This window comes from Stegostoma tigrinum, chromosome 3 (genome assembly GCF_030684315.1).
Source record: "Stegostoma tigrinum isolate sSteTig4 chromosome 3, sSteTig4.hap1, whole genome shotgun sequence".
Lineage (NCBI taxonomy): Eukaryota > Metazoa > Chordata > Chondrichthyes > Orectolobiformes > Stegostomatidae > Stegostoma > Stegostoma tigrinum.
In genome coordinates, this window is record NC_081356.1 from 8,913,919 (window position 1) to 8,927,940 (window position 14,022).

The 14,022-nt window shown below is 44.8% G+C and overlaps 1 protein-coding gene across 1 annotated transcript in view; it reads right to left on the reverse strand.

Moving 5' to 3' along the window:
* Positions 1-14,022, reverse strand: part of LOC125450053 (doublesex- and mab-3-related transcription factor A1-like) — a 159,614-nt gene that overhangs the window by 85,301 nt on the left and 60,291 nt on the right. The window contains exon 2 of the mRNA XM_059642830.1: positions 5,385-5,457. The gene's annotated coding sequence lies outside the window, so the exon portion shown is untranslated. The remainder of the gene's footprint in view (positions 1-5,384; positions 5,458-14,022) is intronic.

Genomic DNA, 14,022 nt, shown 5'->3' on the forward strand with positions numbered 1-14,022 from the left:
AGAGGCTATTGCTGAAAGAAATGTGTGCTAATCAATGGATAGAGACAACTACTAAAATGTAATTGTTTGTTTGCAAGAATAATGGAGAATATTCTGGACTTAACCCGGCCCTGATGGTATTAGGTCTAACAGTGAAATCCATACCTGCATTTTAAAACATATTGTTTTCCAAAGCACGGTCAAAGTCTAATCATCCAGGCGTAACACCATTCCTTGACCTGCTTGAGACACGGGTCACCTAGCTGGAATAGTGCCAATTTTTTGACAGAAGTTAATGACAAAGCAGGAAAACCTGCTGGTGAGAAAGACTGATTCAATATCAGAGCCATGAGTATGAAAGTGGTATTAAGTATGGACAGCTGAAGTTAGTTGCTGAATAATTCTGTAATCTAATAACACAAGCAAAATTAGAATGATGAAGTGCATAACAATTATTAAATCATTGTCTCAGGTTTTCTTTAAAACTGTTACTCCACCCTTTCCTTTCTTGTAATGAACTGTTTCAGTCAACTACACACATTGGCACTTGGTCTTTGACTCAAATTCATGGTTTTCCACAAATCATCCATTCACAGTAGCTTACAGTTTACAAGTGTTATCCTTTGTTCAATGTGCCCTGAAGCTGTTCAGCAGGCATTAAATTAAAGATGTTAACAGGAAACATTTGCACTACATGACAATTACAGTAGGTTCATATTCATTTAATCTCTTAACATTATTCAAAGATATTGTAGCTCATGATGAGAAATTCAACAGTAGAATGCAATGGAAATCTAAATAATACTGGCAACACTTCAAGAAAAATAGCAGATACAAACACAACGGTAAGAGTTTGCCTTATTGTACACACTTTCTACAAGCATCAACAGACTAAATGCAGTGATCTCTTGAATTTACTTTATTCAATATTCACAATTCAGAAAATCTTGTTGGCTTGATGAAAATGAATGGGGGAAAATGAAAATAGGCTATGTCCTGTAGCTGAAGAAAATGAAGTTGACACATATCTTTTCCTGTTTGAAAAAAAACTCAAAACATATTAGAGATTGCATGACTGCTCGCTTTCAGATATTTTCCAATTCCTAGCTCACAGTGGGAGGAACTCTTGTCAAGGATTTACCCCAGAAAGTGCAAAGTGTTAAACTGTGGGAATTAAAATTCTGACAAAATTCTGATTGTGAAAATATTGTGTCTAACCTACTTGCAACTGACCAAAAAGAATGAAATTGAAATGTATGCGACTGCGCGGGATGGAGATGGGGAAAGGAACTGAAGGATAACTTTAATGAAAGGTGTGGAAAAACTGGCAGAAAAATAAATAAGAGATAACGGGAACTGCAGATGCTGGAGAATTCCAAGATAATAAAATGTGAGGCTGGATGAACACAGCAGGCCAAGCAGCATCTCAGGAGCACAAAAGCTGACGTTTCGGGCCTAGACCCTTCATCAGAGAGGGGGATGGGGAGTGGGAACTGGAATAAATAGGGAGAGAGGGGGAGGCGGACCGAAGATGGAGAGTAAAGAAGATAGGTGGAGAGAGTGTAGGTGGGGAGGTAGGGAGGGGATAGGTCAGTCCAGGGAAGACGGACAGGTCAAGGAGGTGGGATGAGGTTAGTAGGTAGCTGGGGGTGCGGCTTGGGGTGGGAGGAAGGGATGGGTGAGAGGAAGAACCGGTTAGGGAGGCAGAGACAGGTTGGACTGGTTTTGGGATGCAGTGGGTGGGGGGGAAGAGCTGGGCTGGTTGTGTGGTGCAGTGGGGGGAGGGGATGAACTGGGCTGGTTTAGGGATGCAGTAGGGGAAGGGGAGATTTTGAAACTGGTGAAGTCCACATTGATACCATATGGCTGCAGGTTCCCAGGCGGAATATGAGTTGCTGTTCCTGCAACCTTCGGGTGGCATCATTGTGGCACTGCAGGAGGCCCATGATGGACATGTCATCTAGAGAATGGGAGGGGGAGTGGAAATGGTTTGCGACTGGGAGGTGCAGTTGTTTGTTGCGAACTGAGCGGAGGTGTTCTGCAAAGCGGTCCCCAAGCCTCCGCTTGGTTTCCCCAATGTAGAGGAAGCCGCACCGGGTACAGTGGATGCAGTATACCACATTGGCAGATGTGCAGGTGAACCTCTGCTTAATGTGGAATGTCATCTTGGGGCCTGGGATGGGGGTGAGGGAGGAGGTGTGGGGACAAGTGTAGCATTTCCTGCGGTTGCAGGGGAAGGTGCCGGGTGTGGTGGGGTTGGAGGGCAGTGTGGAGCGAACAAGGGAGTCACGGAGAGAGTGGTCTCTCCGGAAAGCTGACAGGGGAGGGGATGGAAAAATGTCTTGGGTGGTGGGGTCGGATTGTAAATGGCGGAAGTGTCGGAGGATAATGCGTTGTATCCGGAGGTTGGTAGGGTGGTGTGTGAGAACGAGGGGGATCCTCTTGGGGCGGTTGTGGCGGGGGCGGGGTGTGAGGGATGTGTTGCGGGAAATACGGGAGGCACGGTCAAGGGCGTTCTCGATCACTGTGGGGGGAAAGTTGCGGTCCTTAAAGAACTTGGACATCTGGGATGTGCTGGAGTGGAATGTCTTATCGTGGGAGCAGATGCGGCGGAGGCGGAGGAATTGGGAATACGGGATGGAATTTTTGCAGGAGGGTGGGTGGGAGGAGGTGTATTCTAGGTAGCTGTGGGAGTCGGTGGGCTTGAAACGGACATCAGTTACAAGCTGAGATAACAAAGTGTGGAGCTGGATGAACACAGCAGGCCAAGCAGCATCTCAGGAGCACAAAAGCTGACGTTTCGGGCCTAGACCCTTCATCAGAGGTCTAGGCCCGAAACATCAGCTTTTGTGCTCCTGAGATGCTGCTTGGCCTGCTGTGTTCATCCAGCTCCACACTTTGTTATCTTGGATTCTCCAGCATCTGCAGTTCCCATTATTTCTATTCAGTTACTAGCTGGTTGCCTGAGATGGAGACTGAGAGGTCCAGGAAGGTGAGGGATGTGCTGGAGATGGCCCAGGTGAACTGAAGGTTGGGGTGGAAGGTGTTGGTGAAGTGGATGAACTGTTCGAGCTCCTCTGGGGAGCAAGAGGCGGCGCCGATACAGTCATCAATGTACCGGAGGAAGAGGTGGGGTTTGGGGCCTGTGTAGGTGCGGAAGAGGGACTGTTCCACGTAACCTACAAAGAGGCAGGCATAGCTGGGGCCCATGCGGGTGCCCATGGCCACCCCCTTAGTCTGTAGGAAGTGGGAGGAGTCAAAAGAGAAGTTGTTGAGTGTGAGGACGAGTTCAGCTAGGCAGATGAGAGTGTCGGTGGAGGGGGACTGGTCGGGCCTGCGGGACAGGAAGAAGCATAGGGCCTTGAGGCCATCTCCATGCGGAATGCAGGTGTACAGTGACTGGACGTCCATGGTGAATATGAGGTGTTGGGGGCCAGGGAATTGGAAGTCCTGGAAGAGGTGGAGGGCGTGGGTGGTGTCACGGACGTAGGTGGGGAGTTCCTGGACCAAAGGGGAGAAAATGGAGTCCAGATAGGTGGAGATGAGTTCGGTGGGGCGGGAGCAGGCTGAGACGATGGGTCGACCAGGGCAGGCAGGTTTGTGGATTTTGGGAAGGAGATAGAAACGGGCCGTGCGGGGTTGGGGAACAATGAGGTTGGAGGCTGTGGGTGGGAGGTCCCCTGTGGTGATGAGGTCGTGAATGGTGTTGGAGATGATGGTTTGGTGCTCGGGTGTGTGGTCATGATCGAGGAGGCGGTAGGAGGTGGTGTCGGAGAGTTGGCGTCTGGCCTCGGCGATGTAGAGGTCAGTGCGCCATACTACCACTACGCCACCCTTGTCTGCGGGTTTGATGGTTAGGTTGGGGTTGGAGCGGAGGGAGCGGAGGGCTGTCCGTTCTGCGGGGGAGAGGTTGGAGTGGGTGAGAGGGGTGGAGAGGTTGAGGCGGTTAATGTCTCGACGGCAGTTGGAGATGAAGAGGTCGAGGGAGGGTAGGAGGCCTGGGGGTGGTGTCCAGGAGGAGGACTTGTGTTGGAAGCGGGTGAAGGGGTCAGTGGAAGGAGGGTTGGGTTCCCGGTTGAAGAAGTAGGCATGGAGGCGAAGACGGCGGAAAAACTGCTCTATGTCCAACCGTGACTAGTATTCGTTGATGTGTGGTTGTAGGGGGACGAAGATGAATAAATAAAATGAGTCAGGCACAAATATTCTGAGCGCATTTCTAAGTTGATTCAAACTTCACGCTTTACAATAGAAATTTTAGTTTTGGAATGGAATTAATTTTGATGCTCAAAAAGCATTCCTGTGAAAAACAGTGATAGTTACACATGTTAAAATAATTTTTCACCCTCTCATGTCACATTATTAATCCTAACAAATCTACAGCAGCTTAACTGCATCTGAGAAAGCAGACGTCTGTAGTGAATGATAAGGGATTAAGTTTCTATTTGCTTTCGTTACTAATATTTTCTACTTTGTGCTAAGAAGGACTGCGAAGTTCATTTTTTAACATTGTCTCAACATTTTTCTACTTTGTACCTAAGTACCTGTGTAACTAAGGTGGAATCAGGAATGACAACATTGTACACTTTTCACTGTACTCATATCTTTCTGTACTTGAGTACATGTGACAATAAAATCTAATTCTAATTCTACTATCAGCACAATCCAGTTGGAATTGGCCAAAACCAGCATAAAAGGAGATAACGGGAACTGTAGATGCTGGCGAATCCGAGATAACAAAGTATGGAGCTGGATGAACACAGGAGGCCAAGCAGCATCTTAGGAGCACAAAAGTTGACGTTTCGGGCCTAGACCCTTCATCAGAAAAGCACCCCCCCACCACTTTTCTGATGAAGGATCGAGGCCCGAAACGTCAACGTTTGTGGTCCTAAGATGCTGCTTGGCCTGCTGTGTTCATCCGGCTCCACACTTTGTTATAACAGATAAGGAAACTGTAAACAGCGGGAAGTTATGCCGAAAACCATTTTTGACCCCATAATCTTGGATCTCTCATACTCGGTCAAAATTCACTTTGCCCAGATCCACAAAACTGGCCTCAGTTCAAAACTGCAAATTTCAGCCAATTGGACTTGTTTGAGAAGGCTCTTCAAATTGTGTTCATTGCGTATAAACATATGAAATGGGAGCAGAAATAGGCAATTTGTCTCCTTGAGCCTGCTCCACCATTCAATAAGATCAGGGCTGACCTGTTTGTGCTTTTTTATTTATTTGCTTTTTCATTTGTGGGATGTCAGTGTCACCGATGACCAGCATTTATTGCCTGTCTCTTGTTTCCCTTGAGAAGGTGGTAGTGTGCTGCCTTCTTGAACCATTGTTGTGAGTTGACTCACAATGCCAATAAGGAGGGAATTCCAAATTCAAGTTTCAAACTCCACATTTCTATTTACCTTCAATATGCTTCAATTTCTGCTATAGACCAAATCTGCGAAAATAAAACAAAGAACTGTGGATGCCGAAAATCTGAAACACAAACAGAAATAGCAGAGAAACTCAGCAGGTCTGACAGAATCTGTAGAAAGAAAACAAAGCTAACATTTTGAGTCCTATGACTCTTCTTCAATACTCTATAAACCTATAAATATTCAATGATACCTCCTCTACTATGTTCTAAGGCAGAGAGGTCCAAAGTGGCCCAAAACTCTCAGAGAACAGAAGAAAACATTCTATATCTCTGTCCTGAAAGGATGAATCATACTTTTTTAACAGTGCCACTTAGTTCAGGACTGACCTTTAAGAGAAAATATCCTTTTTCATGTGTATCTTGTCAAGACCATTCAGAATCTTACACACTTCAATCAAGTCATTCTGTTTCATTCATCCTCATAAAATAGCCTGCTCATTCCAGGTATCAATCAAGTTAACATTTTCTCTTGGTGTAGCATTACCTGAGGCACATCCTTACTCAAAGACTTTTACACACCAAGAAGTTTAATAAGTGACTGACAGATGCTCTGACTATTAAATACTCAATGTATTTTTAAGTCATCCTCAATGTATTTTAAACCAGATTACTCCCTGATGAAGTACTTGGAAATCTGTGGTGATAAGTATTTGATTTTTGGTTACAATAATAAAATTACACTAATTGATTGAATCAGGAATTTTTTTTAAACAGTAAGTAAACAATTAATGATTATTTTCTATTACACTGCCTCTCCGTCCTGGAAATTTCTCTTATTTGTGATTTGAATTCCAGAAGAAACTTGAAAAACTAAGTCAATACCATGTAATTTCAAGCACATTGTGAATCTGATTTCTCAATTAATCCCAAGTGGAAATTCCATTCCTACTTATAGTTATTTACACAGCTATCACTATAGAGAGCACTGAATCAATGTCAACTTGTATTATCAATGCATAAAAATACAGCCTTGGGGTCCAGAAATTGAACAATTGAAATTGCAAAGTCTTACTTGCACAGGTAGTAAATGGTTTCAAAAGAATGAATTTTACGCTATTGAGACCAGAATGGGACTGTCAAGCCACACTTGCTTCTGTTGGGCTTACTTCAGCCATTTTACCAGAGGGAACCTCTTAATTGGTCATTTCAATCTCATCATCCAATTAAAAACAGTGGATGGTGGCTGTTAATGTGAACCAGTGGATTTGAAGTCTTGAGGGACCTCCAGGAAAATTGGGCCTTGCTGAGGCAAGAAAATAGAAATAATGAAGCAAATATGAATTTAATATACAATAATGAATTCCGAATGGCCGATGCTTAGACCAGAAGACCATAAAACATAGGAGTGGAAATAAGGCCATTTGGCCCATCAAGTCCACTCCGCCATTTAAATCATGGCTGATGGGCATTTCAACACCACTTCCCTGCACTCTCCCAGTAGCCCTTGATTCCTTTTGAGATCAAGAATTTGTGGATCTCTGCCTCGAAGGCATCCAATGTCCCGGCTTCCACTGCACTCTGAGGCAATGAATTCCACAAGCCCACCGCTCTCTGGCTGAAGAAATGTCGTCTCATTTCAGTTTTAAATTTACTCCCTCTAATTTTAAGGCTATGCCCACGGGTCCTAGTCTCCCTGCCTAATGGAAACAACTTCCTAAGATCCACCCCTTCTAAACCATACACTATCTTGTAAGTTTCTATTAGATCTCCCCTCAACCTTCTAAACTCTAATGAGTACAACCCCAGGATCCTTAGCCGTTCATCATACGTTAAACCTACCATTCCAGGGATCATCCGTGTGAATCTCCGCTGGACACGCTCCAAGGCTAGTATGTCCTTCCTGAGATGTGGGGCCCAAAATTGGACACAGTATTCTAAATGGGGCCTAACTAGAGTCTTATTAAGCCTCAGAAGCATATCACTGCTTTTATATTCCAACCCTCTTGAGATAAATGACAACATTACATTCACTTTCTTAATTACGGATTCTACCTGCAAGTTAACCTTTAGAGAATCCTGGACCAACATTCCCAGATCCCTTTGCACTTCTGATTTGCGAATTTACTCACCGTTTAGAAAATAGGTGTATTCTTTTTTCCAAAGTGCAAAACCTCACATTTACTCACATTGAATTTCATCAGCCATTTCCTGGACCACTCTCCTAAACTGTCTAAATCTTTCTGCAGCTTCCCCACCTCCTCAGTACTACCTGCTTGTTCACCTATCTTCGTATCATCGGCAAACTTCGCCAGAATGCCCCCAGTCCCTTCATCCAGATCATTAATATATAAGGTGAACAGCTGCGGCCCCAACACTGAACCCTGCGGGACACCACTTGTCACCGTTTGCCATTCCGAAAAAGAGCCTTTTATCCCAACTCTCTGCCTTCTGTCAGACAGCCAATCCTCAATCCAAGCCAGTAGCTCACCTCGAACACCATGGGCCCTCACCTTGCTCAGCAGCCTCCCGTGAGGCACTGTATCAAAGGCCTTTTGGAAGTCTAGATAGATAACATCTACTGGGTTTCCCTGGTCTAACATACTTGTTACCTCTTCAAAGAATTCTAACAGGTTTGTCAGGCACGACCTCCCTTTACTAAAACCATATTGACTTGTTTTAATCTGACCCTGCACTTCCAGGAATTTAGAAATCTCATCCTTGACAATGGATTCTAGAATTTTACCAACTACCGAGGTTAGGCTAATCGGCCTGTAATTTTCCATCTTTTGCCTTGATCCTTTCTTAAACAAGGGAGTTACAACAGCAATTTTCCAATCATCTGGGACTTTCCCTGACTCCAGTGACTTTTGAAAGATCACGACCAAAGCCTCCACTATTTCCTCAGCCACCTGCCTCAGAACTCTAGGATGCAGCCCATCGGGGCCAGGAGATTTATCAATTTTTAGACCCTTTAGTTTTCTAGCACTTTCTCTTTTGTAATACCTACCGTACTCCACTCTGCCCCCGGCTCTCCCTAATTGTTAGCATACTACTCATGTCTTCCACTGTGAAGACTGATGCAAAGTACTTATTAAGTTCTTCAGCTATTCCCTTATCTCCCATCACTAGCCTTCCAATATCTACTTTTGCCTCTCGTTTGTTTCTTATGTATTGAAAGAAGCTTTTACTATCATTTCTAATATTACTAACTAGCCTACCTTCATATTTGATCCTCTCCTTCCTTATTGCTCTCTTTGTTATCCTCTCTCTGTTTTTATAGCCTTCCCAATCTTCTGATTTCCCAGTGCTCTTGGCCACTTTATAGGCTGTCTCTTTTTCTTTGATGTATTTCCTGACTTCCTTTGTCAGCCATGGCAGTCTAATCCCACCCTGGATAATCTTTCTTTTTTTGCTTAACCTATAACACTTTCTTTATCAGTATTACTTAATACACTTCATGTGTTATCCACAAGTTTGTTTGCTTTGTCATTTCAGGTTGCTAGTTGATACATATGTACCTGCGTTATAATTTCTCTAACTCAATCCTAACTTCTGAAAATTCTTCAGAAATAATGGGAACTGCAGATGCTGGAGAATCCAAGATAACAAAGTGTGAAGCTGGATGAACACAGCAGGCCAAGCAGCATCTCAGGAGCACAAGAGCTGACGTTTTGGGCCTAGACCCTTCATCAGAGAGGGGGATGGGGTGAGGGTTCTGGAATAAATAGGGACAGAGGGGGAGGCGGACCGAAGATGGAGAGAAAAGATGATAGGTGGAGAGGAGAGTATAGGTGGGGAGGTAGGGAGGGGATAGGTCAGTCCAGGGAAGACAGGCAGGTCAAGGAGGCGGGATGAGGTTGGTAGGTAGGAAGTGGAGGTGTGGCTTGAGGTGGGAGGAAGGGATAGGTGAGAGGAAGAACAGGTTAGGGAGGCGGGGACAGGCTGGGCTGGTTTTGGGATGCAGTGGGGGGAGGGGAAGAGCTGGGCCCGAAGGTCAGCTTTTGTGCTCCTGAGATGCTGCTTGGCCTGCTGTGTTCATCCAGCTCCACACTTTGTTATCGTGACCATGTAGGAGGAACCTGTTACAAATTCTCTGCCTGTATTTCTGCAGAAGCTTCACCACTGGTAACTGTGACACAATTTGTCTGATGAGGTGTGAAAGCTGTGGAAGAGGATATTCCTCTGGCACATCCTTGCCCGGTGCTGCTTTGTCAGGGGCTTGATGAAACGCACTGCTGGGGCGCAGCTGGCAAACTACTACCCACCATTGAGCAACTTGTGTAAATGTCCAGTTCAGGCTGCTCAATGCTTCTTGGATATTAGTGCTTAGGTTCTGACTGGTCGAAGCTTCCTGAAGTACCCTGCACCCTGTGCAAGATCCGCACCAGTCTTGCACACACCGAAAGTGTTGCCATACATGGCTGTCCATGAAATTAGCCACTCTGTCTCGAAGGAACACATGCACCTGAAGCTCTGAGACAAGATCGAAGTCATTTGCTTCATGAACACCTCCATTTGCAATCCATAAGTTCACAGAGCTTCAGGGTATTCTAGCAGTTAGTGACTTATCTGTTTCTGCTTTTCCAGTACAGGGCCCTAAAGCAGTGATCCCCTGAGCTCCTTCCTCAGTGCCCAGCAGACCATCATTTTGAGCATCCTCATCCCATCCCCAGACCATCCACCCCTCCAAGGGGAAGTACCACAGATGCATCTGCCTCAGACACCATGTCCTGCACACAGGTACTGTGTTCCTTGCCTGGTGCCATTGTTTTCATAAGTACGTAGAACATAGAACATAGAACATTACAGCACAGGACAGGCCCTTCAGCCCTCGATGTTGTGCCGACCTGTCATACCGATCTGAAGCCCATCTAACCTACACTATTCCGTGTACATCCATATGCTTATCCAATGATGACTTAAATGTACTTAAAGTTGGCGAATCTACCACCGTTGCAGGCAAAGCGTTCCATTCCCTTACTACTCTCTGAGTAAAGAAACTACCTCTGACATCTGTCCTATATCTTTCATCCCTCAATTTAAAGCTATGCCCCCTCATGCTCGCCATCACCGTCCTAGGAAAAGGGCTGTCCCTATCCACCCTATCTAACCCTCTGATTATTTTATATGTCTCAATTAAGTCACCTCTCAACCTTCTTCTCTCTAACGAAAACAGCCTCAAGTCCCTCAGCCTTTCCTCGTAAGACCTTCTTTCCATACCAGGCAACATCCTAGTAAATCTCCTCTGCACCCTTTCCAAAGTTTCCACATCCTTCTTATAATGCGGTGACCAGAACTGTACACAATACTCCAAGCACGGCCGCACCAGAGTTTTGTACAGCTGCAGCATAACCTCTTGGTTCCGGAATTCGATCCCTCTATTAATAAAAGCTAAAACACTGTATGCCTTCTTAACAGCCCTGTCAACCTGGGTGGCAACTTTCAAGGATCTGTGTACATGGACACCGAGATCTCTCTGCTCATCTACACTACCAAGAATCTTACCATTATCCCAGTACTCTGCATTCCAGTTACTCCTACCAAAGTGCATCACCTCACACTTGTCTGCATTAAACTCCATTTGCCACCTCTCAGCCCAGCTCTGCACCTTATCTATGTCTCTCTGCAACCCACAGCATCCTTCGTCACTATCCACAACTCCACCAACCTTATGTCGTCTGCAAATTTACTAACCCATCCCTCTACGCCCTCATCCAGGTCATTTATAAAAATGATAAACAGCAGTGGACCCAACACCGACCCTTGCGGTACACCACTAGTAACTGGTCTCCAGGATGAACATTTCCCATCAACTACCACCCTCTGTCTTCTTTCAGCAAGCCAATTTCTGATCCAAACTGCTATATCTCCCATAATTCCATTCCTCCGCATTTTGTACAATAGCCTACTGTGGGGAACCTTATCGAACGCCCTGCTGAAATCCATATACACCACATCAACCGGTTTACTCTCACCTACCTGTTTGGTCACCTTCAAAAAGAACTCAATAACGTTTGAGAGGCACGACCTACCCTTCATAAAACCGTGCTGACTATCCCTAATCAATTTATTCTTTTCTAGATGATTATAAATCCTAACCCTAACCCTATCTCTTATAACCTTTTCCAACACTTTACCAACAACTGAGGTAAGGCTCACTGGTCTATAATTACCAGGGTTGTCTCTACTCCCCTTCTTGAACAGGGGAACAAATGAGCTGAGGTAATGTATCTGCACTGGTGGTTGTGTGTAAATGTGCTGTACCTGAGATCACTCCTTGTCCTGCTGTCTGAAGGATTTCTAAGAGGAATGAAATAGCCTGAGAGTACTGGGATGTATATAAATATACTGGAATTGATGGGAGTCAGCCTCGATACACTGACCATTGTGCATGCTGAGACCTTCTACACAATCCTGTGTTCAGCATGATCTGAAAATAGGCCTTTTTCAGCCATTTCCTCATTCATCATGGCACTTTATCCTGTCTCTGCTTCCAAACGACCAACATTCAGTTAAGTCTCTTCCCTTTTTACATACTTCTAAAAGTTCTTACATTCTGTTTTAATGGGTTGAATTTTATCAGAAATCAGCTGAGTGTCAATTGTGACTAATTTCATTGGAAGACTTTTTTTTCATGAATTCAAGTGAGATTCCTTGCACTATTCTTTGAAACTCACCTCATTAACTGAGCAACACATCTCTAACGCTGTCTGTATCTTCTTCTCACCAGAAAGTACTCACCAAGCTGCAATGATTACCAATCCTTAGCATCATCCTGTCTTAGAGTCCTGCCTACGTGATTTCTAATCTTTTCCCCAGTGCTCAGTGTAACCCAACAGCTCTCATTGTTCAATGTGGGACCATGACATGGTGGAAAACTTTCTCCTTTATTCAGCTCCAGCAAAAGCTGCATTTGCTTTTGGAACAGGTAGGGACTGATTGCCATTTCAGCAATAACAAATTTACAGTCAATGAATTGAAGGCGCACAGTCTAAATTAATTTTACGTTGCCGGTCAGCGCTAGCAGCCAGGATGCCAAAGCGTAAATAAATCATGATGCAGGGTGACTTGATTAAGAAATGGGAGACAAACAATGAACAGAATAATCTTTAACGCAAAATGCGCACGCCTTCTTTGCTATCTGTGAAAGGGTAGTATCAAGTCTCTGTACTGTAGTTACTGTACAAGGCCGCAATTATCAGCCCAGCAGAAGCCATTGTGCTGTGGCCTTTGCCAATGTAATACCACTAAGTCGTAGCTGATAATGCAAATAAATACAAAATGTGCTCACTTGAAATTCAGTGCCAAAGCACCTGGACTGTTCAGTGTTGTGTAATAAAGACACCACTTGACAATTGCAACTAGACTCCAAGTGCTGAAATTTTATAATGGAGTATCTGTCAGACCTCTCAGTGTTCACTGCTCCCAGCTCGCGTGCATTGGAACTGGGTGTCAATTAAATTGTACCTGGTTTGTTGTGCCTGATGCTGCATTGATCCACAACACTGAAGGTGATGAACGTCCTCATCTTCCTCCTGGGAAGACTGCTGTCACTCTCCCAGGTCTTCAGAATCCACCATGTCACCTCTTTGCCTGCTCTCGTTGGGCACTGCACGGCAAGGTGGGATTATGCACTGTCCCCCCCGCCACCGGCCCAAAGCCAAAACCAAGCATCAGAATCTCATCTTCAGCAAGCCCACCGTGGTTTACGGACTTTTGTTATTCAGAGTTTCCACCCATATTGATTCTGCATCATGACCTTATAAAGTTACATCCTTTCTCACTTGTTCCTTTATGTCATCCTTTGATATTAGGCTATTTTTCCTCCTTTGCTACTGTGCCTGTGTCTCTGAAATGTTGTGTACCCCAACATCAGAATATTTCTCCCCAGCCTTCATTAACTCATAACCATGTATCTATAATAGCAATTAAATTTAAATCATTCACATCTTTTTGTGGCAATTGTGGTGACCATGTTTTGTCAGGCTGTGTCTCTGGTAACTCTTACAAGTGGCCGACACTGTTAAAACAGAGGTTCTCTGCCACTGCAGCGGGAAGGGAATGCTGTTAGAGGACTAAAAGTACTGCAAGTGGTCCAGGCAAGCCACCCAGGTTCTCTGATGCTGCATTTAAAACCCAGGTCCAAGAAGTGTGCAGGAAAAAGAAAACTAAGTCCCTCCAGGGAATGCCTCTGCACTCAATTAGAAGAGGTTTTACATGTGATTAGAGCTAAGAGCTTAGTCCTCTGGACATGGCCACAATGTTGCAGAGGTGTCAAGATAAGAAAACTCTTACTCTCTGATCACATCTCCACAATGTTGGATGTGCAACTCACTACATCCCTACTTTGCTTCCCCTCTTGTACAATTAATACAACACATACTACTCCATCTCCTTCTTCTTATACCAGTGCACTCAGCATTAAAACCCTTCTTCTTCCAGACCTCAGATTTTGAACTACGCCAACTAAAGAACCAAATCACCGATTGGAACAGAAACCTAACCCAGCGATCAACTCCTGTGTGATGTGAAAGCACCAGAGACATTGTTTTTCATAGAAGTCCAGGTGGGCGAAGTAAAACTGGAAGACTGAGTTTGAGTGTGGAAAACCCTTTGTGTTATACTGATCCCCTGCCCTTCCCCCCAGCCCCTCTCCTTACTCCCACAATCTCTGACATCCACCA